Genomic DNA, 11,262 nt, shown 5'->3' with positions numbered 1-11,262 from the left:
CTGCTGCATATTTGAATGAGGAACAATATAAGGGAACTTTCTCTTAATGTAATCTATTGAACTTGTTTGTTCTGCAAAACTTAAAGATTCTATGCTATATTTTTAGAAGCCAGAAATATTGCTACAAGGTCGTCATTTGCAGTAGTCTATGGAGAGCTTGGAAAGAACCCACTCTAACTAGCATATCATTCTGAATGGCAATGGTATACATTTCATATTCTGATCATCAAACTACAGGCCCCTTTTCCTACAATCTTTTTTTTTTTTAAACTGCTCAGTTTAGATGATACATTTGAGCATAAACAATGAAATATTATTTCAATAGGCATTAATGATATGTAACATTAATCATGTGTCATTGATGAACAAAATTATGAGAAAGGGCCTATCGTTTATGACATGTGAAAGGATTTATTCATATCTTGGGCCCGGTAACACAAAGATTAGCAATTGATCGTATGCTTGGTTTTCATGATTGATTGTACTCAATGCAATCAAACATAAAGATACTCTTCCACGGTGATTGCTAAGTTTTGTGTTATGGGCCCCCAGTTTACTCCCCACATTTACTTGCATTACATTTATGAAAAAAATCTATTCTGTATGGAACACGAAGGTATTATTCCCGTTGTTTTTTTTTAAACATTGTGGATTGTCAAAAATTTTGTGGAATCATATTGGTTAGCTGACTAGAAGTAGAATTATTTGATTAGTATCATATTTTGTATGATATTTAGATAAAACAGTTTTGAATTGATGGAGATGAGATTTATAAAGAGTATTTATTAAAATTGGAAGGAGATCTGGTGTCTGATATTAAACATGATTTAAATCAAGCTGATACCCCCTTTAAAATAAATTTGATGGAATTGGAAAGAGTAGATATGGATGAAGTTCAGGTTTATTTTTAAGGTGTACACATACAAAGATCTTACAAGGATTTGATTTGAATAGGTAAGAATATGAGAAACAAGTGTTTTTAAGATTTGTTTTTTCTTCTCCCTCCTCTATCCTTGAAATTACTAAGCTTGCCTAGGACATTGGATATGTTTGGTGTAATGTCTCCTTAAAACAAAGAATCTATTTTTGTATGTATTTATTTGCTATGCATTTAACAATATTTCATTTATTTCTTTCTTCACACATTCATTGGAATAATTCACAAAATAAATCTTTTAATTTAGAACTTGATAATGATGTTGAAACATCGGCAATTCCAACACATTTTCAAAGACTTTCATCAATTTTAGATGTAAAAAAATGGAATAAGTGATCTTTTCTTTATGGTATGTACTTTGCATCTTGGAAAAGAGGTTTGCAAGCTAATATTTTATTCTTTTGTGGAAACTAGCATTAAAACAAGATTTTGATAATGTTAAAAACGTAAATCAACCAGTGTACAGTTAACCATGTCCTTCATTCATACTCAAATGGTACAATTGTGAAAATGATCAACCCTGTATTTGGTTAATTGGTGAACTTTTTAGGGGTTCCATATGTTGTAATACATATTTCAAACTGTGTATTTGAGCCAAGTTACGGAGGTGATGTAATGTACTATCAGTCGCACACCAAATGACTTATCGGGAAAAGAATGGAATTTTTGTTATTATGGTGCGTTGGCAAACTTTTATCCTATGTGGACGAGTTGATGCAGAGATTCTTTTTGTTACAGATCAAAATTGTTTTTTAATGTAAAAAACCTCCATTAATTACTTGTTATTCCAAGCAAGTATTAAAGGAAGTTTGACGTAATGAAGGTTTCAGTGAAGATTTTTAGGTTCTGTTTTGATTTTGCATTGATGCTCTTGGAATAGATTATTTATGAAGATGATCTATTGTTTTCCTCAGTCTCAATATTATGTATTTCATGTGGCATTTTTTTTGTTCCTAAATGAATTTTTATCATTAATTTTGCTTATAAAATTGGCATTGTGAATCAACGTATCAGCATTTAAATTTGATTTGATAATTTCAGGGAATAAGTGTTCAACTTGTGACTGCTGGTATAAAAGGAAGAATAAATGCATCAATACACCAATTTATCAATATACAGGTATTTTGATTTTTTTTCAAGGATAAATGCATAGGACTTTATTTTGTAAGCAGTTGTGTCTGGTTGAGATGAGATGTTTTGTTGAGTTTTCTGTCATTATTTGTTGCTTTATTTGTTTTACTACCAGAGTGAGATGGTACTGATAAACCCTACAAACTGTATGGAAGAAAGGGATTTAAGAAGAAGAATAATTTATGAGCACTTCGAAGAATGGATTATATTTATGACGGCGATTTGTATTGGCCAAGGCGAAATGAATAGTTGGACAAAAATGTTTTGTTTTATTGTGTACATAGAGAGACAACGTAAGAGAATACATTATTTTTATCTTCCAATTTTACAATATTCACTGTAGATACTCAGAAGACTGGGACACAGTACTCAGAAAAATAATTCTTTTTTGTATAACTAAATAGAATGTACGACAAATCTGTGTATACTAAAGTAAAAGCAAGATTTGTTCCAAATACCAATTAAGCAAGTGTTGGTCCAAACAAATTTTGGCCTAATTCTTATAACTGAATCTTGGTTTTAAACCAAAGTTTGGATGATTTCAATCCTCTAATTTCCTCAGTGATTACATATGACATCCAAGTTAATAAAAAATGATGAATTTGGGATGGTTACTGCCTGGCCGTGGTTACCTTAAAGTATTGAGTAAAATCATGGACCTACTATGGTAAAAGTCACTTATAAAATCATTGGTTCAGTTGATGCACACATATTTAATTCTACCAAAATCAATATGTAATACACCTAGCACACATTTTTAACCTGAACTGTACACCAAAGTGCACACAATGTTACTGGGTCATGTCCTTAAAGGGGAAGTTCACCCTGAAGAAAAGTTTGTTGTAAAAATAGAAAAAATAGTAAAAAAAAATATTCGTAAAGGTTTTAGGAATATCTGTTAAAGATTAAGGAAGTTAAACAAGCAGCTGCCCCATATGTTATGTAATGTAAAATGCAGGAATTTCATTTTTTAATGGTTCCTGATGACTTATTTTTTTTCTTTTCATGATTGGTGTGAAATGATGTCTATTGATCTACAAAACGTACAGTAAAAACCTGTTCACTTTTCTGAGAAAATGACATTTCATTGATTTTTTACCATTCGCTATGTAGGAATGCTGCTCGCATGTGACGTCACAAATCAAATGATTAAAATTCTAATAACTTTTTAATTCTTTGATGGATTTTTCTCAAACCAGCAATTTTTTTTTTTTTTTTGGGGGGCTATTTTTACAATAAACTTTTTGTCAGGGTGTACTTTCCCTTTAAAATTAGTTGAAACTGAGACGCCTTTTACCATTAACAATATTTGAATGTCACATTAAAATGTTATATGAAGTTGTATGAAAGTTTTGCATGACTATTGAGTATGGGGAGCAAAAGTTTTTTTTTCTATTTTCAAATGTCATGCTAAACTCGACACAAAACCCAACTGCCGCCATTTTGTTTTTGTTTTGTCATGCAAGTGACAAATCTTGTTCAGTTTGAGTACGGTTATATTATAAGCTTGTACAGGTGTGTACTGTTTGAGTTTTATAAGAAGATTTGTACAGGTTTGTAGATGATATGATTTTATTTGCTTTATCAGCTCATTGCTTTATACATTATATTGCACAGGTATATCTGGTGGTATCAGAAATGTAAGGTCAATTTCATACAGATGGAAATTATAAAGAAAGATGTTTTGGAGTGTTAAGACAATGTCATTGTCATATTCATTTATGTCAAGCTAATGTACAAGTGGAAGCTGACATCTTGTTTGTAACTAACCAGTTTAAAATGTTGAATTGAGTAAGCCAAGGTGCAATGGATGAAAATCGATGTTACATGAGTCAAAACAATTGTAAATCTTAACAAGTGTCATTGGTATGTACTACGTCCAAATTTTCAGGGATTCGCTGCTAAAATTAAGGTTTTCCAAGTAAGTATTTTGGTTGTATTTGGCACTTAATTGCTTTAGTGGCATTTAATTGCTTTGTTGGAAACACTATAAGAGTATCTTAGGGCCCATTTGCTTAAGCCATTTGAGCTAGGTAGGTAAATAAGGACCTTTTAAAGATTTCTTTTAAATTGTGCAGCGATTCAGTACTGTAAGAAGTACAGGATTCCAACGATAATGTTGAGGAAATGGTGTTAACAAGTAATGTACATTTATATGTAATAGGATAATGGCTGTAATGTTGTTCAATAACATTTAGGTGAATTCCTTATGTGTATTTGCTAGCAATGAATGTCGATTTGTGAAAAAGTTGTGATTACTTTTATTATATCAGAATGTGTTTTTTTTTCTTTGATTTCTTATTCCTCACCGGAATGTGAAGAACTTTGTATATAGGAGAAAGAGCTAGCACCGGTTTATGTACTGGGAGCTATAATGCTTTGATATATTATGCACACTCTTAATGGAAAGAGAGACAGAGAGGGGTGATGATGGACAGGTAGTTGTGTTCATAGATATGTTTATGTGTACATGGAAGGAGAAAGAAGATATTTGATACAGAAATAAAAAGCTTTTTTGGTGTAGAAATGATAAGAGAACTGTATTTATAGTGTTTTTATTGTGTCTAACTAGGATAATTATTTTGTATATTTTGAGAGGCAAATGGAAATGATTATGGTAGACAAGATTTTTACATACATCTAGATTAAAGGGAGTAAAAATGTGTTTATTCATCTATTGATCTGCTGAACAGATTTCCATGGTTCTAAGAATTTTGACTTGGGCAGATACACTTGTCCAATGGATGTATTCCTAAGAATATTAGATGAAAAAACAAAAACCCAGTAAACTCATAGAGCTTTGATATTATTATCCATTCATCAGATTCAATAAATCAGTCAGTATAAGACCTGTGTACACTCTGCACCCCATCTTTTTTTTTTTTGGGGGGGTGGTCTTTCACCCTATAGTGATTTTCCCATTTTGTTTTTAAAAACCTGAAAACCCTTCAAAGTTCAAACCCATCCAATGTTCTCTGTGGTTTTCTAGAATCAAGTTTGATTGATATACCAAAAGTAAAGAAGATCAGAGAAGTTTGGACTTATGGGTCCTTCGCCCTACTGCTTGGTTGCAGCGAGGGATAAATTTTGAAAAGTGTCATTTATGAAAAAAAAAATGAATATTTTATCAAATTTTATTCTACCCTGGATAATTTTTTCTTTCTCCAACCTTCTGGTTCATTCAATATTAATTAACATAACAATTAAAACAGGAAAAGAAATTGATGGTCATGATAATCATCACTGCCATTTTCATGATGATCACCATCCTCTACTCTCCTTATCATTTGCATGATCATACTTTTCACATGATTCATCCTAAGTATTATAATGTTCTCCCCTTAGTTATTGGGGAGATGACGATACAGGAAATCCCCGATCTGAAATATTGGGCGATATACCTGCCCCCCTCATCTCGGAACCGACACCTATGATCCAAACATATCTTTTGTTTATTTTTGGTATATTGTTCCAATATGATGCTGGAAAATTGCTGAGAACCACAACAGATTGTTTTGAGGTATTTCATGGACACAGTTGGAAAATCACTTTTTCGCTCAATTTTGGACCATTTGACAGGATGCTGTACAGCAAAAGACCAAAAAATCTTAACATTTTCAATCTTCTTTACTTTTGGTAAATCAATCTTGATGCTGGAAAACCACTGAGAACCACAAAGGATGGTATCAAGGGGTTTTCGGGTCTTTTTTCCATTTTTGCTCATTTTTGGCTAATTCTACAAGTAATATACAGTGGTCAATGAGACATGATCCCTGTAGACATTCAATATGTTTATCCCCCCCCCCAATAAAAATAACATAAAAAAATGAAAGGAAAATTGAATACTGAAAAACTTTCAATTTCACTCACCCACATGTCATGCTGATAGGTGTGATGTAGAAGATGCCAACAATAACACAAAACGTGGATATGGATCCATTACAATCTCAAAATCCCATTTAAGTGTCGCATGATGGTACTTCACAAACAGCCAATGCTCGTTTGAATATTGTAATGGTAAAAAAAACAGTGACATATGGTCCATATCCTATCATTAAATACAGCATTTAAAGGAAATCATTCATTTCGAGCCACAGACAAAATCGGTTTTGGTGCTGTTTTATTGTGGCAATTTCTTTCTGGGGGCTTCAGGTATGCCTAAGAAAAGGTCATTCATGGTAACACACCTGGCTTATTGCATAATCCATTGAAGATGCATTTCTTTGGAAGCTCCCAGTTGATATGGGTGCCATAGGTTACAGAGCTCTGAAGTAGACTAGGTAGACTGGGCATATGAAATTTTATGGGTCTTTTTAGTGGTGGCCCTACATAATTTATGCATGGTATCTATAATCAATCCTTTGCTAATAAATGAGTTTAACAGTTGGAATCCTGACTGTATTCACTACTTGTTGCTATGTCTGGCAAGACAGAAGCTTCCAGGTGTCATCCCAGGAGACATTCCTGGAAGTCATTTAACCTAACTAGCATTTATGTCTTTGAGCATGCTTATAAACCATTCTAAAGATGAAATCAATCAACATGTAATGAATACCAAAGATAAAAAAGGTTTCCTTGTCAAAGAGAGCCTTTTTAGCTACCCCCCCCCCCACTTTCCCAACTTAATGTACATGTATATTGATCAGAGCTCCAGAGAGGGAACTGACAAAAGAACCATTCATTCATATAAAAATATGAATAAAATGAATTATGTAATTGAATAGTAACATATGTTGATATGCTAGTTAGTAGAGAAAATATCTATAGGTGGGTTCAAACCGCTTCGATCATAAAATTCCCTGTTAAATTACGAGAATTTTTTAGGCTAAAAAATACCCATTAATTATTCCTGCATTCACACTGCCCCGAAACATACACTTTTCGGGATAAGTTCCTGAAGTTACGAGCATGCACAGTATGGTCTGATAAGCAGGCAAGGCGCATGATTAAAATTCACTAGCCCAGCAGCCACCCACGCGCCAGCGCCCAACGACACGCTCGGCTAAAAGTTCCTGTAAATTGCTTTCACTTTGCCAAAATACCTGCGACCTTGGAAAAATCCCCTCGAAAGTTCTCATAATTTCGCCAAGTACCTACTATTTAGCAGGTATTTTCTTTTGGGGAAATTACGAGTAGTTTGCTTTTTACCCCGATCAGAAAATACCTGGAACTGACAAACTTCGAGGTGGTCTGAAACCACCTTATTTGGCACGAACCCTTTTTCAGTAATGTTAAATCAAATCAGTATACTGCATATCTAAATCTGTACTTGACCCCAGTAATTATAGAAACGAGATTGGGGTTATGAGATGGATCCAGTCCAACTGAGATCTCAGTTGCTCAACTACTCCACAAAATTGTTAATCGGAATTATACTATTTATGCTGAAGTTCATGAACAAATTCTCTTAATCATTTACTTTGGTCCTTACACTTTGTGAGTTTCTGATCAATTCTGTAAGAAATTTGTTTTCTTATTTCTTCAATTTTTCTAAATTTCCATTTTATTTTGTTCACTTCCTTAAAAAAAAGAAATTTGATGACACTTTTTTTATCATAGCACCATGAAAGTGACTTCTTTTACTAATTAAAATTAAATATAATTATGCAATGCAAATATGTATTTTACTCACTATAGACATGAAATCTTGTTTATGAGCAACTTGTTGCTGCAACATGTTGCCTAATTTTATGTGCCAGGTACTTCAAAGAAAAATGTAATGGAATGGCACAGCATCTCCATTGTGGGTTGCAAATATATTGCATGAAAGGTCATGCAAGGGGGCGGTTCCCCCCATCCCGAGTCATACAAATTCTTTATCATTTCTCAAGATTGTGAAACGCATTACATCTAATTGTAATTATGTTTTAAATACTCATGGCTTTCTCCCAGTGAATAAGATCACATTGATTGATCTGTTTGATAAGTCAGAAAAAAAATAAGAGTAGATGAGAGGGTCAAATCCTGCTGGTTCCTAGATATTTTCTGACTTATCGAACAGATCCATCAATGCGATCTTGTTCACTGGGTGAAAGCCATAAGTATTTATAATATAATGAAACTTCCCCAGCAAGCCTTTAACATTCCATCTAATTTAATGGTTATAGTCGGTGGAGCGGGTTTCGGATTCCGGTGGCCCAGGTTCGTTTCCCAAGTGGTGCGCTAGTGCCCTTTGGTAAGGCATTTATCCTCATTTACAGGTCCCTCGGAGAGGACCTTAAGCCGTTGGTCCCCTGGTTGCTTGCTCACAAGCATTCATGCTTTCTTAGCAGTCAGGTAAAAAACCTCAGTATAAAGGTTATAGACTTCAAATGCTGACTGATATCCCAGCAATGTTAAAAATATGTCGTAAAACCATGGACCTATTACAAATGATAAAACTAAGTATGCTTCATCTGTTAGGATGAACTGCATGCATAATGTCCATGTCATAAAGCATGTAATATACAGTACCGCAATACTAGCCTTCAGAAACCAGTAGTCAACATAAATTTCATGCGGAGATTTGACAACTGGGGCCTCATTCACGATTGCTTTTTACTGAAAACAGAACTGACCACATGCTTTGTGGTTGTAGTGGGAGAGTGATGCATGAATCGTGGTTTCCCCCGGCTGTGAAATGATACCTCTCTCTAATTTGAGTGGAAATGCATGCATGTATGAAGAAGTCATGGTGGTATTTTATTATAACTGTAGCTGCGATTGTAAAAAAACCCCAACAGATTTACTATTCTAGTCAGTTGAAGTTATAATCAAACCAAATTTGCCAATGTCGACTACATTGCACCCTTGCACAAAGTCATTGGAAATCAATACTGGTAATTATTCTACAAGATAAGAGGAAAGACAATCTGGCCCCTCATTTGGTTCTCCAACAGGAGAAAAGTAGATAGAGAATACTCATGGGAAACTAATTACGTTTGGCAAATACAGCTGAACGAATACATGAATTTGCAAAATAAAGGCATACATTTTGAACTCTGATTGAACTGAAGCCAAAGTCTAATCAGTCTGTGCTGGAAGAATAGAAATCAACAAATATAAAATTTCTTGTGTTTGTACTGCATGTTTCTTATGTTAACTGGGTTTTTTTTCTCCATGCTTCGATAGCATAGAAAGCTATAATTGTGGTTATCATTTTTCAGACATCTACTATTAAATATATGTGTCATATTTGGATACCCATAGTTAAACCACATCTCTAGTATATTCAAATCAAACTTCAGAATACGGGCCTAAGGGTCGAGTTGGTTGTCTTTTAAAGAGAGGTACATTATTAGGAGGCCATTTCATAAAGCTGTTCATAAGTTAAGAGCGACTTTAAAAATGACTGGTGATCCTTTTTTACGCGCTAAACCGTCGCCAATGAATATACCATTTACCACAAGAAAGGATCACCAGTCGTTCCTTAATGTCACTCTTAACTTACGAACATCTTTATGAAACACCCACCAGGGATCTTTTCCCCATGCTTCGATAGCAAAGAAAGCTATTGCCGTTATCATTTTTCAGACATCTAAGTAAACATTTGTGTAATATTAGGATACCCATAGTTAAACCACATATCTAGTAGATGTCAACTAAACTTCAGAATACGGCCAAATGGTTAAAATGAGTTTTCTTTTAACAAGAGGTATTAGGGCCTGTTTCTCAAACAGCTGTAATAGATTTAAAATCAAACATACATTAAGGTCTCTTCACTACATAAATTGAGACCAATTATAATTGGGGTTTGAATTGAATATATTGTATCTGTTTAACATGGGCCCAGAACTGGTGGTAGCAAAGAGAAACTGATGAAAATAGTCTCAAATTGTTTGACTTCCATGTAAAGATCCATGTGAGAGATAATCTGATAAATTTTAGTAAAATATGATCACTTATCAACTGACACCTTCTTTACAATGGTCTAGAGTTTAACACTGGACATTCTCATTACAGGGTAGCATTTCATGAAAGGACTAAATGTCAGACATTTTATCTGACAGGTCCTGTTTTATCAGACAGTTACCATATGAACTGTGCTCCTCGGCCAATCAAAATCAAGGAAAGTGTCAGATCTGACAACTTGTTTCACATAAATGTTGATGGAATACTCCCCTGATGTCAAACAGTATTTGGTAAACTCTGCAGCATAGAAAAACTCAACATTTTTCTTCTACATATGGGTGATGTTTGAAATGATATCCATGCACAGACCTCAACCTACATGTCTGTGATATTTCAGTCATTTCTGAACAAATTTTGCTAAAAAATTGTCATCTGTGTTTAAAATTAAACTCCAGTATGCAATAGACTCCAAAAGTCAAATAATTGACACCTATTAAACTTGAAGCATTATTTCAGTTTAGAATATTCAAAACATGCATCAGTAATAACATCCTCTAAGTCAAATCTCGCTTAAGTTTAACTGATATATGAAGTCCCAATAGATTCCACTTAGGCAGAGTCACATGAATGAATATTCCAGATTAAAGCCCTAACTTTCCCAAGTACTTTATCTGATCTTTGAGCACAAGAAAAGTGCATGTACTACAAAAACTATTAATACATATTACTCAATGTATAAAGTTCTAATGAACTATTTATTTTCAAGAGTAAGGTAATAACGCCATAGGCTAACAACCAGACAGAAGACAATCACAATTAACAGGTGTAATAAAATATTTTGATGCTGGCAGTTATAAAGGAGTTCACTTTGGCCTCATTAAATATTATCATGATCAACATCCAAAAATGAACGACGAACCCCCATTTCGTGTTACAAACAAATCATACTTGACATTTATTTATATATATAATTAGACATTGTATACACTTCTTTCACAAATTAAGTTCTTCAAATGCTATAAGTGCTTGCCAGAGGCTTGTCTGCCATGTGATTCATGGGTTTGAATATTAAGCTGAACATTGTTCACACCTTTCTTTCATGAATCAACATCTGTAATTTGAAGATATTTTTGTCAGAGATTAGCCTAACAAACGGTAGTTAGGATAGTCACATCCAAGACCAACATATCGAGTGACATATTTCATAATTTGTGAGGGGGTGGGTATAGATTTTTTTCTTTCTTTTTGTAATTTTCATTGAAGACAAATACTTTTGCAGATCCTTATGAGAACACAATGATTATTCTGCTGAATGATCTTCTGTTGACAAAAGCTTACACTTTTGGCCATGCAAAGGCAACACC

This window comes from Lytechinus variegatus, chromosome 7, assembly GCF_018143015.1.
Source record: "Lytechinus variegatus isolate NC3 chromosome 7, Lvar_3.0, whole genome shotgun sequence".
Classification (NCBI taxonomy): domain Eukaryota; kingdom Metazoa; phylum Echinodermata; class Echinoidea; order Temnopleuroida; family Toxopneustidae; genus Lytechinus; species Lytechinus variegatus.
This window is presented reverse-complemented; position numbering follows the sequence as displayed.